Raw genomic sequence first — 25,378 nt, forward strand, 5'->3', positions numbered from 1 at the left:
CCAACACGGTCCGCGTTTCGACAAAAAGTCTTCTTCAGGGGTCCCTGAGGGTCCTATAAAGGTGAGTACGTGGGAAACAATTGTGTGGTGAGCCGGAAGTGAGACACTGCTTGCATATGCGGACTAGGTCCTTTAAGGCTCTTATGTGGATGATTTATTTTTATGTGGATGGAATTATTTTATGTGGATGATTTCAGTGTACCTTTGGAACTTTGACACTTTCAAATAAAGTCCATTTAGGAACATTGTCACTCCACGGAGTATTTTTTTTTTGTTTTCTCTGGATCTTCTTTGTGGATATTTTGGGGTAAATTCCTTTTGTTTTTTGATGTAACAATTTTACATGGATAGAGGAAAAGACTTCAAGAGCTCAGTCAGCTGGAACTTTGGAACATAGCCGTACTCCTGTCCTACTCACATATTATTGAGCGATCATTAGTCTCAAAAACCTCCCCCATATTTCTGAAATATCAAATGTGTATAATTCAAAATTTATTTTCTTATTTTGTGTATTAATTATAAGAACTTAAGAATAGCCTTACTGGGTCAGACCAACGGTCCATGAAGCCCAGTAGCCTGTTCTCATGGTGGCCAATCCAGATCACTAGTACCTGGCCAAAACCCAAAGAGTAGCAACATTCCAAGCTACCGATCCAGGGTAAGAAGAGGCATCATCGTTGAAAAGGGTAAACAGAATGCTAGGAGTGATTAAGAAGGGGATCACAAACAGATCTGAGAAGGTTATCGAGCCACTGTACTGGGTCATGGTATGCCCCCACCTGGAGTACTGCGTCCAACACTGGTCGCCGTACATGAAAAAGGACATAGTACTACTCGAAAGGGTCCAGAGAAGAGCAACAAAAATGGTTAAGGGGTTGGAGGATTTGCCGTATACTTAGAAATTAGAGAAACTGGGCCTCTTCTCCCTTGAAAAGAGGAGACGGAGAGGGGCCATGATCGAAACATTCAAACATTGAAGGGAATTGACTTAGTAGAGAAAGAGAGATTGTTCAGCCTCTCCAAGGTAGAGAGAATGAGAGGGCACTCGCTAAAGGTAGAAGGGAAAAGATTCCATACAAATGTAAGGAAGTTCTTCTTCACTCAGAGAGTGGTAGAAATTTGGAACGCTCTTCCGGAGGCTGTTATAGGGGAAAACACCCTCCAAAATAGATCTGCTTCAAAGAGGACCTTCTCTTTATCAAAGACAACCTTCTCCTCCCCCCTCCTCTTGTTCTTCCCTTTTCACGTCTGCTTTTCTTGTAATTATTGTATTTCACCAAAACTTAATAGGTGTCAAAAGGTTGAAGAACACTGGTCTAGGGTACAGGGGAAAGGCAGAGCTAGCAGACTATGTGCAGGGATTTCAATCTGACATCACTACAGGTCGTTTCAGATGCAGATTCTATCCGTGCTGCAAAGTCCAATGGTTCTAATCTACTAATGGTGTGGCCCCTCCCTCATTTTCAGACAGAGCCTCCATTGGGAGTTCCCCTTTGAAAATATGCTTACAGGCGCCAAGTGAGCACAAAGCACACTGGCTTTTTAAATTGTTTTACTGCATACCATACTTAATTGCTTCTTAAGTTTTTGGTTTTTTTTTATAAACTCTTTTTCCAAAATACAGTTAAAAAAAAAATTATAATATTTTGGAGAGCGTTCAAATATTAGACTATAGAAATCCTACAAAATATTGCCACTGGGAGAAAGAGGGTTTAAGTTTCACAAAATTCCTGAGCTGTTTTAATGGCCAAATATTTGGGGCTATCCTGCCTGTTTCATTTCTGGTATTCAGTTTCATTTAAGGATTAGCCATTTTTCCTAGGGATATTTGTTCCAGGGCCTAATTTTATTATTTTGATCCCTTTTGCATACCTCTGAATTTGTCTAAGTCCTTATATGGAAGTGAACTGCAGACCTCAGGGGTACAATTGATTTTACATCTTGAAGAACATCCCCAGTACTTGTCAGCAGTGGTGGTGCTGAAGCCTTATTCCAGGTTTCCAATGGTTAAACGACAGTGAACCAATAAACATTTCATTTGCATCTGGCACTTTAGTTAGCCTTCACTGATCTGCTTCAATCCTTTTCTTCCATCTATTTCCAAATACTATGATAGCTAGCATAAAGAGAAAAATCAGAATGCATTAAAGTGCAGTATTTCAAGACTACCACTAGGAGTCAACCAGCACTGTTTAGAACCTGGCACTTGCTGGGGCACAAATGACTGTGGATTACTCCTGCCCTCTCCTTTAGACAGCAGGGAAACCCACACTAGATGCTGCAGGTTTCCAAGTTTATTTATGTTTTTGATATATCGCCCATTGCGGGATGTCAGAGCCGTTTACAAATGATAATAAAGATAGCAGGAGAAAAGTTGAGGACGATAGAAAACGGTAGCAAGAGCAGGTCGAAGAAGGAACTACAATGCATGACTGGATAGTGGGATGGGGGGTGGGGGAGGTCTCGGGCGCAATAGGATGCTCCGTGGTCATCTCAGAACAATACCAAAAAGAAAGAAAGACTCATTGGATAAAAGATGGGCAGGGTTTTTTTTTGGGGGGGGGATAGGGAGTCCAGGGGTGCCTTCCAAGGGAGAGGGGCGGTATAAAAGAGTACAAGGGTGTCTTCTGGTGGCTGTAAGGGCAATTGTGGGAGTACATGAGTTTGTTCTGGAGGGTGGGGGGTCTTTGGGAGGATCTTTAGAAGGTCATTGTTCAGCGGGAAAAGGAATTCACATGTCACTATAACACTGGTTCTTTTAATATGTCATAAGAACATAAGATTTGCCGCTGCTGGGTCAGACCTGTGGTCCATTGAGCCCAACAGTCTGCTCACGCGGTGGCCCTTAGGCCAAAGACCAGTGCCCTATTTGAGTCTAGCCTTGTGTTCTGTTCCAGTAGGAACTTATCCAATCTTGTCTTGAATCCCTGAAGGGTAGGAACTTTATCCAAATATCAATAAATTTACAAGCTACCTTGATCTTCAGTCAGCCATCGGGTTGCCTGTTTTACATCGGATCACCTATAAAATTGCCCTCTTGACTTTTAAAACCATGCAACCTAATGCCCCGGCATTCATAGATAGACTACTGATCCCTCATGACCCTCCCAGAACTTTAAGATCAACCTCACAGCATTCCCTTAACGTCCCTTCCCTAAAGATAATTGGTACTCGCCCTACTCTCATTTTTTCAGTCACCGCCCCTTTAATTTGGAACTCTCTCCCTCTAGTCTTAGAGCTGAACAAAACTTGCAGAAATTCAAAAGCAGCCTAAAATGCTTGCTTTTAAAAGATGCCTATAACTGATTTTTATACCCATATTTACTTCCGCAGTTTTTAATCTTTCCCCCCTCTCCTATTGTATTTTCCTTTTATGTATTCTTTCTAAGAAATTGTAGTTCTCCCCTTTCCCCCCCCCAATGTTTTCAGGTTATAAGCATGTTTGTTTAGTTGGTGTATGTCTAATAATTTAAAAATGTTCGTCTCCCAGCTATTTTTAATTACTATGTACGACGCTTTGTACCTTTGGATAAGCGTTTAATCGAAATTTAAATAAACTATGATAGAAAAAGCCTCAAAAATAGGGGTAGCTATTTAAATTTCTTTCTGTTTTTCAAGCTCTCCATCTTTCAATCATAGATAGAAAACCCTTACAGCTTCATTCAAAGGAACCTCCTTTATCAATATGTAGCAAAATACTGTATATAAACTTTTTTTTTTTTTTTTTGTAACTTAGGTTCAACTTCATGCAGTCCCATTTAAGTTCAAAGGTTGTGAAGACAACACAATTGTTTACCCCCTCCTTTACAAAGCTGTGATAGCATTTTTAGTGCTGACAGCGGTGGTAACATCTCAGACGCTCATAAGAATTCTATGAGTGTCGGAACTGTTACCGCAGCAGCCGACGCTAAATGACAGCCTGAATGATGGACCTGAACAGTCCATCCAGTCTGCTCTATAATTACATGCATTACAATTTCATGGTTTAAATTAAAATTTCTTTTTGTCTTTGTTATTTCTGGGCCATAGACCTTAGAAATCTACCCGGTACTGTCGTTAGGTTCCAACTGCTAGAGTTGCCGTTGAAGCCCAATCCAGTCCATCTCCTTTGCTGAATTCAGACTGTGAAAGTTTGCTCATTTATATTCTAATTGGCGATCCTCTGTTTTCATCCCATGCTTTTTAGAATTCCATCATAGTTTTCCTTTCCATCACCTCCCTCGGGAGGGTATTCCAGGCCTCAACTACCTTCTGCGTGAAAAAGAATTTCCTAATATTACTCTTAAGTCTACTATTCCTCATCCTCAATGTACATCCTCTAGTTTTACCAGTTTCCCTTCTCTGGAAAAGATTATTACCTTTCAAATATTTAAATGTCTGTCTCATATCACCCCTGTCCTTTCTCTCCTCCAGAGTATACACGTTGAGGTCTTCTAGTCTCTTCTTGTACTTCTTTTGGCACAAACCCCCTACCATTTTGATCGCTTTCCTCTGGACCGCTTCAAGTCTTTTATATCCTTGGCCAAATATGGCCTCCAACACTGAATACAGTACTCCAAGTGGGGCCTCAACAATGACCAGTACAGGGGGCATCAACACCTCCTTTCTTCTTCTGGTTGTGCCTCTCTCTCTCTACAGCCACCACCTTGTCACGCTGTTTTGCTGTTATTATTTATGGTATCTCCACTTTGACTCTACATAGAAAACATAGATGCATGATTATAAATATCACAGTGTAGTGGGATATATTTGAGACAAAAAAATAACTAGAGGTCTCCATCCAGGACTCTTGATCACTTTACTGTTTAAAATTTTTATTTTGCCAAGTTTTATTAAAAACAGGAAAATACCTCCGTTGCCATGGTTCCAAGCTGCATGTAAAAGTATTCATTATCTTTCAACAAGTCAGTTTTGACATGACTAGTGGTACTGCAACATCAGAAAACATAACAATCGGAGTAGGCTGAATGAATTAAAAACCACTGCGTAGAATTGGAAGGGCTTTGATCTGGCTAATTTTTCGTTCTTTTAACAAATTTAGATCGATTGCACTCATCAAAAGATATTTTCTGTTGAGCAAATCAAAGCAGTTAAACAACCGCGGGAATAGCCTACTGTCTGGTTTAGTTAAAATGAGGAACAATTCTGGAAAGCCATGGGTCTCTGACTTCATTCATATGGTCAAATGAATGAGATTTTGAAAAGTGGGAAAAGTTTCTAGATCTTCAGCTGAAATTAGGTGCCAAGATCGGTGTGCCTAACTAACCCCTCCTCCCTTTTACAAAACCATAGCACTGGCCTAGTGATAATGGCTCCGACGCTCATAAGAATTCTATGAGCGTTGTAGCTGTTACCGCTGCAGGAGGCGCTAAAAACCACGTCATGGTTTTGTAAAAGGGGGTAAATTAGGCTTAATCAGCACAAATAATTTGAAAATGCCATAAAAGTAATCAAAAAAACAATTAAAAAAAATATATTATCCGATAGGTACCTACCACTTTGAGGTGGGCATCTAATCTGAGGTGCCTACCAGAAAGTAGGCATGGTTAGGTGTGGATTTTGGGTGTGGTTTGACATAGGCACCTAACTTAGGCACACTTATTGAGGCCAAGGAATCCCTGGCATAAATGGGAGTGCGCTGAGGGTTTCAGTGCTTGAGGCTGTTTAGGTGGAGCTAGGCGTGATTCTCTAAAAGGCACCTAGCACAGTGGTTCCCAACCCTGTCCTGGAGGACCACCAGGCCAATCGGGTTCTCAGGCTAGCCCTAATGAATGATTTGCATGCCTCTCACTTCCATTATATGCAAATCTCTCTCATGCATATTCATTAGGGCTAGCCTGAAAACCCGATTGGCCTGGTGGTCCTCCAGGACAGGGTTGGGAACCACTGACCTAGCAGATGACTGACAATCGCCCTCAATGTCACCTACAAGTTAGGCACCATTTATGGAATCGGGACTTTATTGTTGGCATTCCTGCCACCCAGACTAGTCCCAGGATCAGCTTTTTGTGCCTGGGATATTCGAAATGATACCTTTCTCTCCTTGGTTTACGATGGCTGTTTTGGCACAGAGCACATTCTTGGTGAAAGAGGCGTAGATATCTCTGTAGTGACTTCAGCTCTGGCAGAGCACCTTTCTTTCTTTCTTCTCCTGCCCAGGGTGCCCCCTTTCTCCTCTCCCTTACCCAACATCCCACTTTTTCTCCCTCCCCCCTCCTTTCCCTGCATCCTACTTTCTTTCTCTTGCTCAGCACCCCTACGTGCCCCCCCGCCCCACATACACACAGACACACTCACTCTTTCTCCACACTGTAGGTTGAATTTCAGCCCACTAGCTAGAGGGAAACATCTGTTCAACAATATGTGATGCTGGCAAGCTAGAAAAGTCCTCTGAATTCAAGGAACAGGGGTTTTAGACCAGGCACTCTAATGAAGATCTATAACAGACTACAGGAATTCATGGTATATTGTAGAGAGAACCTTCGTAAGAAGAGTAGTACACAGTTGAACCTTAATGTAGAATATAATTGGGAGCACTGCCCAAGTACAATCAAGCAGTATGGCTGACCACAAAGGCACGTCAACCATAACAATGAGCTAATTCCCTAAGAATGAATTACGGGTGGAATATGTTATGGTGGACTTAGCCTCAAGTTAAGAATTATACAAGTGCTCTTGAGACGTGGATTATGGTTTATAATTATTTTTTATTGTTGTGAATTGTGTATAATGAAGGCACGACTGTACTTTTCCATTTATAATACGTTAAGTGGTAAGTTGTGAAATTGTACAGGAAAGAGTTGGGCAAGGATGAGGGATGGAGTTAGGAAGAAAAGGAGGGCCCGTGGTTTCCTATGTTGAACAGAACAATTGCTATACAACTTAACATATTATTGATGGTGGAACTAACTGGGTAAAATTCATTGATCAGCAGAAAATTGATGATACGCCAATATAATGAGAAATGCAAAAACAAAGGGCCCAATATTCAGCCTAGGGCGACAGCTACAGTTGGTGGAGAACCTGGAAATTTATTGCCAGACCATATCCAGTGACCAGCATTTATTTATTTTTAGTATTTATAGCTTAAGTGGTTTACTTCAGGTACTCAAGCATTTTTCCCCATCTGTCCCAGTGGGCTCACACTCTACCTAATGTACCTAGGTCAATGGGGGATTAAGTGACTTGGCCAGATCACAAGGAACAGTATGGGATTTTAACCTACAACCTCAGGATGCTGAGGCTGTAGCTCTAACCACTGCACCACTGAAAACATAGCTGGTTAAGCCTGGCTAAGTTATAGCAGCCAAACAATAAGGCCCGGATTCTATAAATGCTGCCTAACTTGTAGGTGCCACTGAGGGCAGTTGGTCTTTCTGGCCATTCAACTTAGTTGGTCAGCCAATGAATATTGGCGCTAACCAGTTATGTCATGTGACATAGTCAAACACTAAGTGCTAATATTCGGCAGCCATCTTGGTCTGAATATCAAGCTGAAAATGTTCACCTTAAAATTCATTTACCCTGATAACTTATAGCATAGGATGGAGTATGTCAGTTTTAAATGAAATAGATTTATTATCATGCAGGCAGCTGAGCTCTTGAAGAAATATCTGCATGCCCAGAATATGTTTAGCTGAAATATATAGCTTGATTTATGATGTGACTTTTTGTTATTCTTTTGTTACAGCTGTATCTTAAATCCTATCAAAAACACAGCATATCAGTTACTGGGTGTGATTCTGTCGTAAATTAAATTCAAATGATTATTTTAGTTGGCGCAACAGTGGAGGAGAAAGACAATAGAATATTTTATTTTCTGGGTAACGGATGTTGCTTAATGTCAATAAAATACACAATCTGTAAACTTTACAGGCGCAATTGTAAAGCATTTTCCATGTATGAACTTTATTTTACATGTTGAAAAGGGATTTTATAACATTCCTTGGCAATTATATGTGTATAACATATCTTGGCATCCCAAGTCCTCTAAATTTTCTTCACACTTCTACCTCTAACCCTCTGTTGTAGTTCCTTCCTATTTCTCCTACTGTAAACCGCGTCGAGCTCTACGAACGTGGAGATGATGCGGTATACAAACCTAAGGATTAGATTAGATTGTGTGCCCATGGATGCATGCTGGGCATTCCCAGTACCATGGTGTGGGTGGAACAGGTTTGCAGGTGTGATGTATACACCATTCCATAAAAGATATACAAAAATTTAGTATACACCTTCTTCAGAGGGTAAAGGGGATGGGGCGTGATATACCATCTTTTCTGTGGTTACAATCAAAGTGGTGTATGTATTTTAGACAGGTACATACTTATTCTGTACCTGGAGTAGTGGAGTGCTGAGTGGCTTGGCCAGAGTCGCAAGGAGTGGCTGGGGATTGAACCTGCAATCGCAGGGTGCTAAGGCAACAGATTTAACCACTGGGCCACACCTTCACTTCAGAGCAGGTGCAAATTTGCACATGGAACTTTAGGCATTATGGAAGACATTCCTAGGGGCTTATTTTGTAAATGCACATTGGTGGCCATGCTGCCTTTATGGTCTGTAATTTTGTATTTGGTAATTTTATTCTCTTATTATATAGTTTTTATCACTTTAACCAGCTCTAACCTCAGGTTTACTGGTCTGTAATTTCGGTAACTTCATCTTCAGTAATTTTATTCTTTATAATAGTTTCTATCATTTTGCCCAGCACTGACATTAGCTTACTGGTCTGTAATTTTGGCAACTTCGTGTTTGGTCATTCCCCCCCCCCCCTCCCCCTTTAAAAAACATTAGGCTTTTTTATTGCTGGCCGTGGCAGGAAAAGCTCTGACACTCCTAGAACACACCTGGAACACACTCTGGGCTCCTTTTACTAAACCATGGTAGAGCTTCTTTCGTGGGATGGCGAAGTACAGTAAATGCTCCAATGCTCATTCATTTCCTAAGAGTGTTGGAGCCTTTACTTTGTCAGCCCCCAGTAAGACGCTCTACCGCTGTTTAGTAAAAGCCAGTGTCTGTTAAAATTTCAGTATGTTGCCACTTCCACATATACCGTGTTTCCCCTAGTCGCTAGCGGCAGCAGCGCTCCCCCCCGCGACCCTTTCATCTCTCCCACCCATCCGAACCCCGGCCGTGAGACCGAAATACAGTACCTTATAACAAACCGCCTTGTTGGCAGCACAGACCCCATCACCGCTTTCTCACACCCAGGTGTTCCTCTGCCACATTGCTAATGACATCAGCAACGCGGCAGAGGAACGCCCGGGCGTGAGAAAGCCACGATGGGGCCTGTGCTGCTGACGATGTGGTTTTTATAAGGTACTGTATTTCGGTCTCGCGGTCAGGGTTCGGATGGGTGGGAGAGATGAAGGGGTTAGCAGGGAGAGGGGGGTGCATTGTGCCAGCGGGGGGGATGGGAGAGATTTAAAAAATGCTCCATGGGGGATGGGAGGAAGGGAGGAATATAAGCTGCAAGGGTTCTGCTGCATAAGGGGAGGGATAGAAAGAAACTATACAAGGCGATGGGTGAGAGGGGAGGAAAGATGCACATGTGGGGAGAGAAAGGCAATAGGAAGAATTGGGGTGGAGGAGAGGAAGGGAGAGATGATCATTGTATATGAAAAAAAAATAAGACCTCCCCGAAAATAAGACCTAGTGCCTTTTTTGGCCCCAAAATACAGTAAGTAGGTCCTTTTTTTTTTTTTTTTATTCACTAGTTAGATATGCAAGTTGATTCACACATATAATTCACATATAATCCTCCTAAATTCACCTTCTATGCTATACATTCAAGTACGAATAGGTACATAACTGGTACAATTTAAAACAGATTAAAAATCCATTTAAAGTTATGCTTAAAATTTCAGCAGTGGCCACAAAAAGCCTAGTTAACTATTTGCTGGTCTTATATCTGTCCTTTGTCACAGAACAGTTTTTCGACATAAAAAAATTGTCCACTTCTCCTACATCCCAACAAATTATGGCAATGGATAATGGATAGATGTTAGCATCAAGTGTTGTCTTGTTTCCATATATCTATTTCAGGTGCCTCACTTTTACTTTCTTCCTCTCTCTCTCTACTTGATTGAGGCCTAACGTGGTAGGGGTACATTTTTTTTTTTTTTGGGGGGGGGGGTTTCTTTCTTGGAATTGTTCCTTTGGTTAATTTTTGGTTAATTGTTGTTTTCTTTTGATATCTGCTACCAATATTGCTACTTGCAATTTGCTACTTGTGTGTTTGTTCTGAAAAGAATATTACACCTAAGCAGCAACGGGACCAACCCACCAAAAACCCACAGTCCCGGTTCTGCAAAAATATGAGCTCCACCCTCCCTGCAGTTCGCTAGGAAAATCAACTGCTTTTACACCAAAGCAGCAGCAGGACCAGCCACCACTACCAAGAGCCCTTTGCCCCGATCCAGCCAGGCATGTGAGCTCCTCCCTCTGCAGTCCATTGGAGAGATCAATCTACCTGCTTTTAAATATCAGCAACAGTGGGAAATCAACTGCTTTTACACCTCAGCAGCAGCGGAACTATCCGCAACTACCAAGAGCACACAGACCCGATCCAACCAAGAGTGTGAGCTCCACCTCCCCCTGCAGTCCACTAGGAAGATCAACTGTTTTTTACACCTAAGCAGCAACAGGATTAGCCACCACTACCGAGAGCCCTTTGCCCTGATCCAGCCAAACAAGTAAGCTCTTCCCCCAGCATTCCGTTGGAAAAATCAATATGCTTTCTTTTAAATATCATCAGAAGTAGGAGATCAACTGCTTTTACACCTAAGCAGCAACGAGACCAGCCACAACCACCGAGAGCACACAGACCCGATCCTACCAAGAGTGTGAACTCTTCCCCCCATGCAATCCGCTAAGAAGATCGACTGTCGGCTCCGGGTGGCTTTCCCGCAGAGGAGAGTATCCTGCATTCACCGTGGGCCTCATCTGGGGCAGCCTCCTTGGAGCGGCTGGGGCACGGGCAGTGTGTCTGGGAGGGAATGCATGGATGGGAGAACATCGCAGGGGAGGAGACATAGGCATCCTGGGACTGTCTGCCAAGTCTCTTCCCTGAAGAAGCCCTTTCTGGAAACGTCAATCGCTCCTCCTAAACTTACTTGCTCCACTTCATCACTGACGCTGAAACCGTGGATTGAAGACAAAGTTTTATTTTATTTTTCTTTCCAGCTTATGATTTATCTTTAATCTTATCTATTGTTTTGCCTTTTGTCTTTGTTTTGTTCTATTTCTATCATTTAAATTTCTCCAGAATTCTACTGTTCAACGGCTCCCCCTTCTGCTTCTATTCCTTTCTCTCCTCTCTTCTACCTTCCAAAGTATTTAGATCAATGCTGTCTTGTTAAAATGTTTATTTTATTTTTATTTTTCCTCTAACTCTACTTTTCACTTCTCTATTACCCTCCAGGTACTTTAGTTAGATTGTGAGCCTTCGGGACAGTAAGGGAATTTTTCAAGTACCTTTCTTATTTCTAATCTTAATGTATATTTTCTGTAAACCGCTTAGAACCTAACGGATGTAGCGGTATATAAGAAATAAATTACATTACATTACATTCTGTACAGTATAGAGCAGTGGTCTCAAACTCAGACCCTTTGCAGGGCCACATTTTGGATTTGCCTCAGAAAAAAAAAGTTAATGTCTTATTAAAGAAATGACAATTTTGCATGAGGTAAAAAACTCTTTATAGTTTATAAAAATTTCCTTTTGGCTAAGACTTAATAATAATATTGTCATTTATAGCTAAAGAGACATATACATAGTAACATAGTAACATAGTAGATGACGGCAGATAAAGACCCGAATGGTCCATCCAGTCTGCCCAACCTGAATCAATTTAAATTTTTTAATTTTTTTCTTCTTAGCTATTTCTGGGCAAGAATCCAAAGCTTTACCCTGTACTGTGCTTGGGTTCCAACTGCCGAAATCTCTGTTAAGACTTACTCTAGCCCATCTACATCCTCCCAGCCATTGAAGCCCTCCCCAGCCCATCCTCTACCAAACGGCCATATACAGACACAGACCATGCAAGTCTGCCCAGTACTGGCCTTAGTTCAATATTTAATCTTATTTTCTGATTCTAGATCCTTTGAGTTCATCCCACGCTTCTTTGAACTCAGTCACAGTTTTACTCTCCACCACCTCTCTCGGGAGCACATTTCAGGCATCTACCACCCTCTCCGTAAAGTAGAATTTCCTAACATTGCCTTTGAATCTACCACCCCTCAACCTCAAATTATGTCCTCTGGTTTTACCATTTTCCTTTCTCTGATATGATCAAGAAACTCTTTTATTTTACTTTTGTGATTTTGATAAACATACCGAGGGCCTTTAATGAGGGCACGTGGAGAAGACGTTGGGTTCCCAACAGTGGCCAAACCAGTTTTTAATCCATAATAGGACATTACCTCCTATCCCATGACTTTCTAATTTCCTCAGAAGTCTTTCATGAGGTACTTTGTTAAATGCCTTTTGAATATCAACTGGCTTACCTTTATCCATGTGTTCATTCACCTCCTTCAAAGAAATGCAGTAGATTGGTGAGACAAGATTTCCCTTGACTAAATCCCATGCTGGCTTTCTCTCATTAATTCCTGCTTCATTTATTTATGGATCCAAAATGGCGCTGTAGTGGTAGAATGCACTGAACGGTCGTGCAGTAGAGGCACGCTAGAAGGCCACACTGACAGGCCACATGAGCAGGGTTCGGTGTTTGAAGAGTTTTGTTGGCCATACCTTATTTCCCTGTTTAATTCAAAAAAGCATACCAGAAATTCGGGTATGTTTATCTTCCCTACCCCAAGGGCATGTCGCTATAAAACATTCTTTGACAGGACTCTAGAATATCAGGCAGGGAAAGTGAATTCCTGGATAAGCCCACTGATTGCTCAGGCTCATTCTTACCCTATATTTAGGAAATTAGTAAAAACTAATTTATTTGATAAACAAGAATGTTGATTTTTATTATAAGTTTTTAAGGATATTTTTTATTAGATTGTGCTTGTAACCTTTTCCTCTAACTAGGTTGTATTTAATTGAGATATTGAAATTGTATTTTAACCGTGCTGTTTAAATTTGCTCATAGAAGTGTGTATGTGATTGTATTTATTAACTGAAATGTTTTTTTAATTACACTGTTGTGAACTGCCTAGAATTACTGGCAGGGCAGTATACAAGAAATAAATAATAATAATTATTATTATTTTTTGATGGGGAAAAGGAAGTGCGTGAGCCTCCCCCGGTGGCACCATCCACTCCGAGAATGAGACAGTTGACTCTTGATGTCTTCCGAGCACCAGCGGAACCGGTGACCTCTTCTCCTTCAGTCGCACCCGGGATATTTGCATCGGGCAGCAGTTTGGGGGCATCTTTAAGCCCTGTAGAATGAACAACTCCCCTGAGCCCAGGTGAAAACTCACCAGAAGTCCAGCATTCGGCAGGGGAACCTGTGCAGGATGATATCCCCTTGAGCAAGGGGGCTGCCTTTTGAGGATTTACAGTCTGCTCCAAAGGAAGAAAAACAACTGATGCAAGTTGCTTCCAAAACCTTGGGTCAGGAAACGGTGAGTAATCTAATGAAAGTTAAGACCGGTTAACTTTGGTTTCAAAGGAGCAGAAAAAGTCAAGACCAGCTGTTGTGACACATGATTCACTGTGGGATGCCGTTAATGGCATACAGTCTTCTCTGTTAAAAGAAGTTAGACAAAATACTGTGGATGTGGAGAATATTTCTGAAGCAGTCTTGGTTCAAGCACAGCTTGCTATTCAAAATGGGCAAGAAATGGATTTGTTAAGGCATGGGTGCCCACACTTACTTGGCTTGCGAGCTACTTTTAAAATGACCAAATCAAAATGATCTACCAACAATAAAATTTAAAAAAACACAAAGCACACAGTACGCAGAGAAAATGTTAATTATCATTTATAGTCGGGGTTTTTTTTCAAAGAGGTCAAGGCTAGCCAAGAACTTCCTCTCCGACGTCAGAATTGACTTGGGGGGCTGTGGGCCCGGCGCATGTACGTACCTGGCGTCGGGGAAGCAGGGAGAACAGAACGCAATGACAACGCGAGCCTATCACAGAGCTCAGGATGGGCTCCGCGATCGACTTGTGTTGCCTTTGCAATCTACTGGTTGATCTAGATCAGTGGTCTCAAACCCGTGGCCCGGGAGCCACATGTGGCCCACCAGGTACTATTTTGAGGCCCTTGGTATGTTTATCATAATAGCAAAAGTAAAATGAAACTGTTTCTTGATCATATGTCTCTTTAGCTATAAATTACAATATTATTATTAAGACTTAGCCAAAAGGAAAGATTTATAAACTACAAAGAGTTTTACCTCATTTCTTTAATAAGACATTAACTATTTTTTCTGAGGCCCTCCAAGTACCAACAAATTCAAAATGTGGCCCTGCAAAGGGTTTGAGTTTGAGATCACTGATCTAGAACGACCTGTTGGGCACCCCTGCCTTAAGGGTTAGGCTCCAGGCAGTGGAGACATGTGAATCTTCGATGGTAAAAGATAGAAATTATATTGCAAAACGTTTAGAGTAATTTTAAAATCAATCGAGACAATTTAACTAATGATTTTTTTCATTTTCCTAAGCCTCCACTGGTGCCAGCTGGGGATATGTTTAAGAAATTTCTGATGGAAGTTTTGAAGATGCCGCTGGAGGCACTTCCTCCTGTTACACGTGTTCAATACCGCCAAGGTTAGAGGAGCCCTGCTAACCCAGAGGCAACAGTGGAGAAAAAAGAACCCCTGGGACTGACTTCAGTTTTGGAATCCTCTCTGGAAGTGGTTACCTTTAGGACTACATTGCTGGTTACTTTTGCTTTTGAACTTGACTGTATCAATGTTTTGAAACGTTCCTTTAGATATTTGGATTCTCAGTTTCTAGGGTCTAAAATAAGAGTATTTCCTGACTCGGTACGAGTTACACAGACAAGGCGAAAAGCCTTCTTGGCCCTTTGGGCTAGGGTTCAGGCTTTATCTGCTAACTTTGTGTTAAGATTTCCTTGTAATTTCAATTCTTTGACCCTAAGCAGCTTGAGGAACTTTTAAGTGCTAGAGAAGAAATTGCATTGCGTTAGGGATTTCTATTCCACCATTACTCTGCAGTTCAAGGCGGATTACAAAAGCATTATCAAGGAAGTATTACAAAAAAATCTTACCAAAAAGATATTTGGTCATTTTCAAACAGAATAAGAAATGAGTATGGCTGGTTGTTTTGGGTATATGGCTCTAGTGAGAAGTGGAATTTGAGACTTGCGGTGTTATTTCTTTTTCAGGGATTTCTTGAAGAGTATGGTCTTTATTTCTTTTCTAAAAGTTTTGTAGTCTGGGGATGCTGTCAGTAGATTGGCGATTTGGTTGTCTAGTTTGGCTGCTTGAGTGGCTAGGAGGTAGAGAATGACACGGTGACAAAATTCATCACCGTTCCCGTCCCCACGGATAACCGCGCGAAATAATCCCATGTCATTTTCTAGTGTCTATTTCAACCTCGGTCCTTCTACACCAGCATTCTTCAAAGCAAAGCTTGCGGGTCAGTGGTTGTGCCCAATTATACTCTGATTCTTTCCTCTCTCCTTAAAGAATGACATGAAGATGGTTTCCCGCAGTTATCCGCGGGGATGGGAACGGTGATGAATTTTGTCACCTTGTCATTCTCTACTAGGAGGCCATCATATAGTTTTTTTCCTGTTTGACCTCCTTAATTGGGGGGTTATGCGAATGGGGTGTGAGTTTTCCTATGTCTGGTTGAGGTGTTGTGGATGAGGCGGTTGTTCAGGTAGTTTGGGCTGTCTCCGTATAAAGTCTTAAATAGTAGACAGTAGAATTTAAATTGTATTCTTGCTGGGATTGGAAGCCAGTGCGATTTGAGATATGCTTCTGTAATGTGGTCATGTTTCTTCAATGAGAAGATGAGTCTCAGTGCTGTGTTTTGGATTGTTTGTAGTTGTACTGTTATTGTTGCAGGGCAGGGGAGATAGAGGATATTACAGTAGTCTAGTAGGCCAATTATTAATGTCATAGTGTAAATTCCATACATTCACTGTAGACTGGCTAGGGGCAGGGATCTCGGAGTGGCTTTTCAATTAGAGGTCTGCACGGGAACGGGGATCGCATCTAAATTTTACATGAAACGCCAAAAAGGGGGCTCGCAAATGGGAGGATTATGGGCAGATTGGAGTATTTCTCACATTGGTGTATGTAATTATAGAATAAGAAGCATCCATTCTAACTTTAGACATAACTCACAACTTATAAGTTCTGTCCAGGAAGTCTAGTAAAACCTTTAATTATCCCTGCAGGACAACTAAGTCTAGGTTGGTCCAAATCCTGCCCACATCCCACCCCAAGCAGATCCTGCACCTAAAATTATATACATAAATTTAAATTAAATCCTATTAATGTTGATAATAGTTTGTTTAAGAAGCCAATTATCAATAGTGCAAGTCTTTGGGCCAATAAATGTATTCAGTTTCATTTAGGTACCTGTCTCAGCATTAAACTTGCTGATAGGCACTTGCCACAGAGCCAACAATACTACATGACATTTTGGGTGGTATGAAGACTTCCTGGAACCAAAACAGTCTGGGAAGTCTGGGACAATATTTAGGGAGTCCCAACAGAGAAGTTTCAATAATGGTGAAAGAAATCCAGGAGTGCTTAAGAGGAAGGCAGAGTAAAGGACTCAAATTATCCCTTTCATCATCTCAGCAGCCTGTACATACAAGAAAAAAACACAATTTGAAGCGTCTGTAGACAAATGCTAGAAGCTTATAAATAAAATAGGATAGTTAGAATACATGGTACTGAATGATGAAGTAGATATAACAGGCATTTCAGAGACCTGGTGGAAGGAGGACAATCGATGGGACCCTGTGTTACCTGGGTACAAATTATATCGCAATGATAGAGTAGATCAAATTGGGGGGGAGGGTGTCTACACTATGGGCCTCTTCTATCAAATTGCGCTAGCAGTTTTTAGTGGAGAGAGTGTGCTGAATGGCCCTGCTCCCAACGCTCATAGGAACTCTATGAGCATCAGGAGCAGCGCGGGCCATTCAGGGCGCTACAAACTGCTAGCGCAGATTGATAGAAGAGGCCCTATATCTCTACAGACTTCAGCTTTCTACAGATTTAAACCATATTGATAAAGGATATTGTAAAAGAAACACAGAGTGAAAATGAGATCTGCCAAATCTAATATTAAATCTAAGTCCTAGAGAATGAATGCTGGAGAGACAAGCTTTGAACAACTTTGATTCAGAATGTAGCTATGAAACAGGAAATGGACTGGATTCTTTCTTTCTTTCTTTCTCTTTAAGCCTCTGAGATCATCATATAGGTTGAAAAAGAAAGCATCACAGTTTTTCCGTTTGTTTTCACAGGTGTTTGGAAAAAGTGCAAAGGAATAGTAGGGTAAGCATTTTTCCCTATGTGCTGACTTCTCCTAGTGGCACTCACTCTGACAGAATTGAATGCTTGTATAACATATTACTTTCCTATTTTGGTATATGGTGTACACTGGGCAAGTCACCTAATCCACAAACACATAAAATGGATCGTGCAAGAATATACTAGCTACAAGAGAAGCCAAATATACCACCACTGGGAGGAAAAAGCCTCAGACGAGGCCCTCCCACCGCCACAGCCGTGGCATAAGGTGTTCACCTAATCCTCCATTGCCAAAGTACAAAATAAGTACCTTTATACTCGTATATGTAAACTGCTTTGAAAGCATAACCACAAAAGAAGTGGTATATAAGACCCATTCCCTTTCCTTGATTTATTGGATTTAATATTCTTTCTCTTGCAGTACACATCAAAGCTGGTTACTTAAGTTTACAAATGATCATTTTAAACAAAAAATGAAAAGTAGAATAATTGTATGTACAGTGGTGCCTCGCATAACGAACGCCTCGCACAGCGAACGCTGCGCACAACGAACTTCAGGTCTTGCTTCCCACAACGAACTTCGTTTCACACAACGAAGTCGCCCGAGCTGCATCCTTCCGCGCAGGCACTGCGCTTAACTGCCCTCTCTCCGCCTGGCTCCCTGTGCAGTGGCGGACCGTCGGCTCGCAGGGGCCCGGCGCCTACTGCTGATGCGTTGGGGGGGGGGGGCGGAGCTACTCTCGCCGCTTCCCCGATGCTAGAAAAAAAATAAAAAATGAACAGTTAAGTCCCAGTTTTTGCCGCTGAGACTCTGCCCTCTCTCACTGTAAAATTAGACTCTACTTAGTCTGTCTTTAAATTTAAAAAATGTGTGTTGTTTTAAAAAACAATTATGTTTTTAGATGTATCTAAATAAAAATAATAATAAATTTATCTTTTTTTATGTCATCTTAGCATATTTTATGCTACAGAACGAATTATTTTTTTTAACATGTATTGTTATGGGAAAACGCGTTTCACATAACGAACTTTTCGCATAACAAACTTGCTCCTGGAACCAATTAAGTTCGTTGTGTGAGGCACCACTGTACTTCCTTAGACCACAAATAACAGGCCAGAATATATGAGAAGAAATTTCTTAATGATTTAGGCAAAATATTTTCTTGTATTTGTTGTTGAAAATTATGGATAACAAAAAAAAAAACCCAAACTGGTTACTTAAATTAAAAACAATATAAAACATAAGAAAAGAATAAACGGTCAATATTAAATGGAAAATACAGCCGCTAATGACGGAACTTCTAAACTCAAACTGTCTGAAGACCGTGGCACACTCTATTAAGTAAACTGGGGGGGCTCCCCAACAAAAACCCCCGTCGGAGCCCCTAAAAACTAATTTTCTTCGGCGCGCGCCTCCGTCATGCGCTCAGTTGTCGGCACGCGCCTTTGTCTTTCGCGGGGTTGTCTATGAACCCCGACACCTGGTGGCCTCTGAAACGTTTATTCAGCCACCTCTGAACTGTTACTAAGATGGATTTGTATTTGCCTTTTTAAGGGCAATAACAGTGATTCGCATGCTGATGTTCATGTTTCTTTGGGGTCGTGTTGTGCATTTAAAGAAAAAAGAAACCCATCAACACTCTGAAATTTCTGAACTTGTTCAGGTTGTGTATATTATTCGAGCAAGTACAGCCAAGCAAAATATCTGGCATTTGCTAATCTAATAGTTGCCCTCTGGGCAACTTCAGATGTTTGCCATATGAGGCACTGAGGTTTAGCGGATTGATTACACTTGTATATTTGTTTTCCCATGCAATCAATGGGAAGGAGTCAATGCAGCGAGAGTGGAGCTACTCATGGTGATGAATGCGGCCTAGAGATTTACTGATGAACATTAGAGCAATGAAACAGAGCGGGAAAAGAAACCCTGTATTTTCTACATTGGCTGGATGAGAATGAGGAGAAAGGATATGGCACCAAAAAGGTAGAATTATCTAGAAAGGAACAGAAACTAAAACGAGAATAAAGTATAATCTCGTTATAACGGACTTCAAGGGATCTGGAAAAACAGTCCATTATATCCAGAGTTCCATTTTTTTTTTTTTAAAAAAGCTTTATTTAGGTCAACTTGAAACAACGTACAATCAATGAACAACAATCACTACACAAGTATATCAGCAACATCAATAACAAAATTCAGCAAAACAGTGGCATGGCACGAAATGATTGCAAAACCAGAACACTAAAAGATGTTCTAAAGCATTATGTCGTACTGTACTGGAAAGAACAATACTCTGTCATTTTCTTCTGGGCTGCATTTCTTTCATATGTTTTAGTGATGTACGCATTTTGATATTGTATCACTGGCACGCCACGCGCCTTGTAGGCGGAGCCTGCATGTCTGTTACAGCCAAATCAAACTATAGCTAAAAGCGACTCTGGGGACCAAATTGTTTGTCCGTTATATGCGAGTCCACTATATGCGGTGCTTTTCTGCATGTTCGTAAGGGCGCACGGCCGAGACCAGCTATAGACAATATTCCGTTAGAAGCGAGTCTGTTAAAACGAGATTACGCTGTATCATGCTTCATGCCGCAGTCACACGTTAAGTTATTTTCTGCAGTTCTGTTACTGCATCTCATACATGCTTTGACACGCAGCTCCTGAGTGGTGTGGCCCGACTTTACTACAGGAAGAGGCGGTCGGAGCAGACCGCGAATGAGTGTGTCCGCGAACCGCGAATTCGCGGGGGAACGCTGTAATTGAATAGCACTGAGAGCTCAGCGATCACTTATGTTCCTGAATGTGCATTCACCCACATACATGTTAGCAGTCTTATAGATTGAAGCACACGTATGGAGGGGGCGGGGGAGAGAAATTCTATAAATGACGCCTCAAAAATGGACACCCAAAACAATGGACACTGAGCACGGTTCTATAGCGGTGTCTGGCAAACTCTTCCAAGCCGCAGCACCCGAAACTCAGGGCTGTGGCTGGAGGTCTCCGCACACGTGCAGACATTGATGTGTTGAAATCACCCGCATACGTGATGTCATCACGTCGACATCCGCGATGCGTGGAAGCCCTTCAGCCGGGGCCCTGAGCTTGTTAATACTAAAATGACTATGGCGACGGGGAGGTGCGGAGAGCAGGAGAGGCGCCGGCACCAGCTGACTCGCCTACATGAGGTGCCTCTTGCGGCACACCCGGAATCTCGCTGCGGCACACAGTTTGTGATGCGCCGCTTTATAGAATAGTGCATGGCGCTGATTCCTGTGCCTAAATTTAGATCCTAGACATACGAGGGGGTGCTGAAAAGTTCTCAGCCCAACCAACCAACTTCCTAAATTCTGAGCGTTAATTTGCCACTGTAGCTGAAAAGAGCGTTATCTTATTTCGTTAAGTGCCAATTTGCAGAAACGAAATTCTATGTTATGACATCATTTCAGATCATTGATTGAACCATATCCACGTCATTCTCTTCTTGGTTGGGCTGAGAACATTTTGGCACCCCCCTTGTATGGCTGATGAAACCTGGTTTAAATATTGGTGCCCAAGTTAAGATCGCTGAGGCAGTACTCTAATTCTATAAATTACATTTTGGAACACCCGTGCCATGCCAATGGCCATGCCCTCTTTTGATTTATATGCTAGTAGAGTTAGGTGCCATGCCTTGTAGAATTGTGTGTAGCCAGATGTGCATGCAAATTTTAATGTGTGCCAATTAACAATAAATGGTCATTAGCACCCAATTATCGATAGCTAAGGCTTGTTATTGAATTAATTTGTGTGTGGATCGTGGGTGCATGCTCAAATTTGGACACACAGATCGGGGCACCATATATAGAATCTTGGGGATGGTGCTTATATTTAGGCCCACCCACTTTTGGTTCAGGCCCATCCAGTAGCAGCACACTTATGGTGTGGCTGATGAGTATCCCCAAGCCCTGCCAGTTGAAAACTCCCAACACCTATCTCTCACGAAATTCGCTGGCAGAGAGCAGCGACTGATACACGCTGCTCACAATGGCCCCAAAGCCTTCCCTCTGACACAACTTCTTGTCTGAGCATAGTGGAGTATGTCAGAAGGAAAGCTGTGGAGTTATCGCAAGCAGTATTTATCAGTCACTAAGGCGAAAGTTTGCTGTTTAAAAGGTACATGTGGGGATGGATTTCAGAGACCAGTTCACCTATGAGCAGGTGGGAGAGGGAGAGACTGGAGCACCTGTGGAGTGAGATTCTTCTGCTCACCTAAAGTGGGCCTAGGTTCACCTAATATTGGGTGTTTAGCTATGTCCCTGCTCATGAGTTATGGGATTTGCTTTCTCCATCTAACTTCCATCATTAGGCAATGTTGTGTTTTGCCACATTTAGATTACTGTAATGTCTTTCTGTGTGGATTCCCAAAGAAATCATTGAGAGCGCTGTAGGTGGCATAGAATGATGTGGAGTGGGTAATTGGTAGTATCCCTCGTAATGAGCATGCTTTCCATTGCTTGTTGAGCTAAACTGGCTTCCGGTAGTTTGAAGAATTCAATTTGAGATCTTGGTTTTACTGTATAAAGCCCTGCATCAAACTTTACCGAACATAGTGGCTTCTTTACTGGAGTCATATGTAACTTCTCACTCTTTGAGTCTCAATCTAAGAAATTATTGGTTATTCCATCTATATGATCTATAGCTAAGGCATCCAGTCGTTCTCATATTTTTGGTGTGGTGGGTCCTCAGCGATGGAACTCTCTACCAGATACTGTTCGTTAGATCTCTAACTTTTTTTATTTTTTTGAAAAGAGTTTGAAGGCCTAATGTTTTTCTAAAAGGCTTTCTAGGTCTTGTGAAGGAGAATTATCTTCATTGTCATTTTCTTTATTTACCAGTGTATATAGGAATATTTTTTTTCTTTCTATGTAGTGTTATAGAAGATTGATTTTAGTGAAAATTTAAATTATGTTATGTTATTTTAGAATTTTAGCATTTCTTTGTGTGATTTTATTTATGCTTGTTATTCTGTAACCTGCCTAGATTGTGGATATGTAGGATATAAATGTTTTAAATAAATAAATAAATTCTCGTTATTCCAACACTGTGTAAAACGAAAGTGCCAACTAACTCATTGACTTGAATTTTAATGAGATGGTTGGTGCTGTTCAGGCCGATTGTTAGGTCCTTTCACTAAGGCGTTCCAGCCATTTTACGCTAAGGCGTCCATTTTAGTCTATGGATGTGTTAGCATTTAGCACACCTTAGTAAAAGGACCCCACGTTCCTTTTAATATTAAATAGAGAGAACCCATGACCTGCCAATGCTCTCTTCCATGTGAATGCCTGCTTTGCCATTACATGCTAGAAAACTTAAACACCAAGTTATAAAACAGTGCCTAAAAGTAGTCAAACCTCGGTTTGCGAGTAACGTGGTTTGCAAGTGTTTGCAAGACAAGCAAAATACTCCAGCAAATTTTAACTCGCAAAACGAGTGTCTCCTCAATAAACAGGCGCATATGTGCGTGTCACACTGTAGCCACCGGGGTTCCCAGGAATAGGGCAACAGCGCCCCGGGTGGCCACAGCAAGCACTGAACTCGGGCGCGCTACTCAAAAGGGTTTAAAAAGAAAACCCACAAGCCACAAAGTTCTCGCTGCAAGCAATCCAATAGGGTTTTAATGTCAGAATGTGTCCAAAGCACTTCAATGCAGCAAAACAAACAATAGGAGAAAATCCTGTGTAGCTTCCAGGATTTTTTAAAAAACACCAAAAAGCCCTTACTTTTTTCTAAACAGTTTGTTTCAGAGTCCTTTGCACCAAGACTAAAGAGGTCAGGGACCTTCCACTTGGAAAAGAGACCGCTAAGGGGAGATATGATTGAAGTCTACAAAATCCTGAGTGGAGTACAAGTGGATCAATTTTTTTTTACTCCATCAAATATTCCAAAGACTAGGGAACACTCGATGAAGTTACCAGGAAATACTTTTAAAACCGATAGGAGGAAATATTTTTTCACTCGGAGAATAGTTCTGGAACATTGTCAGAGGATTTGGTAACAGTGGTTAACATAGCTGGTTTTTAAACAGATGTGGACAAGTTCCTGGAAGAAAAGTCCATCGTCTGCTATTGAGACAGACATGGGGGAAGCTACTGCTTGCCCTGGGATTGATAGTGTGGAATGTTGCTACTATTTGGGGTTCTGCCAACCAGTGTGACCTGGATGGGCCACTGTTGGAAACAGGAAACTGGGCAAGACCGACTACTGGTCTGACTCCGTATGGCTATTCTTATGTTCTCAATGTATTAGTTTTAGTTTAATCTGTTGAATCATGGGGAAATCTAAGGGCTCTTTTACTGTAGTGTGATAAACATTTGCAGTTACTGGGTGGTAAATGCCCCCAATCCCTCCTGTTCTGCAGTTGCCTGTGGGGTAAGGGTCTTCCCCATGCAAAAATGCAGGGCAGTTGCAGAATACACGCCCTGCATTTACCATGGACTTTCTGCCCCTTAATTCATGCAGCTAAATTACGGTAAGTGCGAAAACTTACCATAAGAACATAAGACTAGCCTCACTGGGTCAGACCAATGGTCCATCAAGCCCAGTCGCCCGTTCTCACGGTGGCCAATCCAGGTCACTTGTACCTGGTCAAAAACCCAAGGAGTAGCAATGTTACATGCTACCGATATAGAGCAAGCAGTGGCTTCCCCCATGTCTTTCTCAATAACAGACTATGGACTTTTCCTCCAGGAACTTGTCCAAACCATGTTTTAATAAAAGGGCCCTTATGTCCTAAGTTGTCAATATTTTGAATTACTGCAGATCTCATTCTCGTCTCTACTAAAAGTTAAAGGTAACATTAAGTGACCCCCCCCCCCCATTCCCCCTAAATGCTGGTGTGAAGTGCATTTTAAACTAGAATTAATACAAATCTTCACTGAAGATTCCAGGAGGGCTTCCCGTTTAGGTCTGTGGTTTATCTACAGAGATAAGAGGGGAAAATCCAAATTAATCCACCAGTATGAGGAACTAAAGCTTTGATAAAGTGCTTTAACCTAGACTTGTGCCAGTTATTTCTCAGATCTAATGCCATCTGAATGCCTCCTAATTCAGAGCACTGTTTCCGTCTGCAATGTTTGTACATCACCTGGGGGCAAAGCAAACCCTCCAGAAATCAGGGCAGGCTCTAACATGTTTAAGAGCTTCCAGCCCTGGTTGTGAGGAATGTCCATAAAAACTTCCAAGGGAGCCACGATCTACATCTGTATTCAGAGCTTATCCTTATCCCTCTAGGACTCTTTGCTCAATTTGACTTTCTGGTTATCTCATATATGTATAGATACATATATTCACACATGAACCCTCCAATTGGAAAGCGCCCAAAGGTGCGCTTACTCCAGCTCACTTCCTAAACTATGGAATGAAATCTCACTGCTATCAGAGTGTGGCGTAATGGTTAAAAGCTACAGCCTCCGCAACCTGAGGTAGTGGGTTCAAACCCCACGCTGCTCCCTGTGACCTGGCATGCTGCTCATGCTGGCCTGATTCCCCTCTGAAATCACTTCTGGGTCATGGGGCCAGTAAGTGAGGTCAGAGAAAAAGCAAATGCCAACATAAGCAGTAAGCCAAAGAAGCTATGAATACTGGCAAAGAGGTAAGGGAGGGTACGAGTATGGCATGTGGTGGAGAAGGAGTGGGGGTAGAGAGGAGGGTATGGGAGTGGCACCATCACTCTGGGTGCCTCCTACACATTCATTTGTCTTTTTAGGCTCCGAGTCTTGTTTGCAAGCTCCTGATTTTCTCAGGGTGAGAGCTGTTCCAACTTGAATCAACATGCAAATGAGCTTGCTTTGCTTGGCCTGCTGGGAAGAGCCTATACCCAGCAAGTTTTAGCCTAGGGCTTCCCCACGCAACTTTCTCTCAGGGGTGATTGGGGTGATAGCGACTCTACCCCATCACACTGACCTAGAGTATTTCAT

The 25,378-nt window shown here is 41.9% G+C and overlaps 1 protein-coding gene across 1 annotated transcript in view; it reads left to right on the plus strand.

The window, feature by feature from the left end:
- Positions 1–25,378, plus strand: part of FBLN2 (fibulin 2) — a 261,844-nt gene that overhangs the window by 14,981 nt on the left and 221,485 nt on the right. The window contains exon 2 of the mRNA XM_033926337.1: positions 13,236–13,578. The gene's annotated coding sequence lies outside the window, so the exon portion shown is untranslated. The remainder of the gene's footprint in view (positions 1–13,235; positions 13,579–25,378) is intronic.

Source organism: Geotrypetes seraphini, chromosome 17, assembly GCF_902459505.1.
Source record: "Geotrypetes seraphini chromosome 17, aGeoSer1.1, whole genome shotgun sequence".
NCBI classification, from domain to species: Eukaryota; Metazoa; Chordata; class Amphibia; order Gymnophiona; family Dermophiidae; genus Geotrypetes; species Geotrypetes seraphini.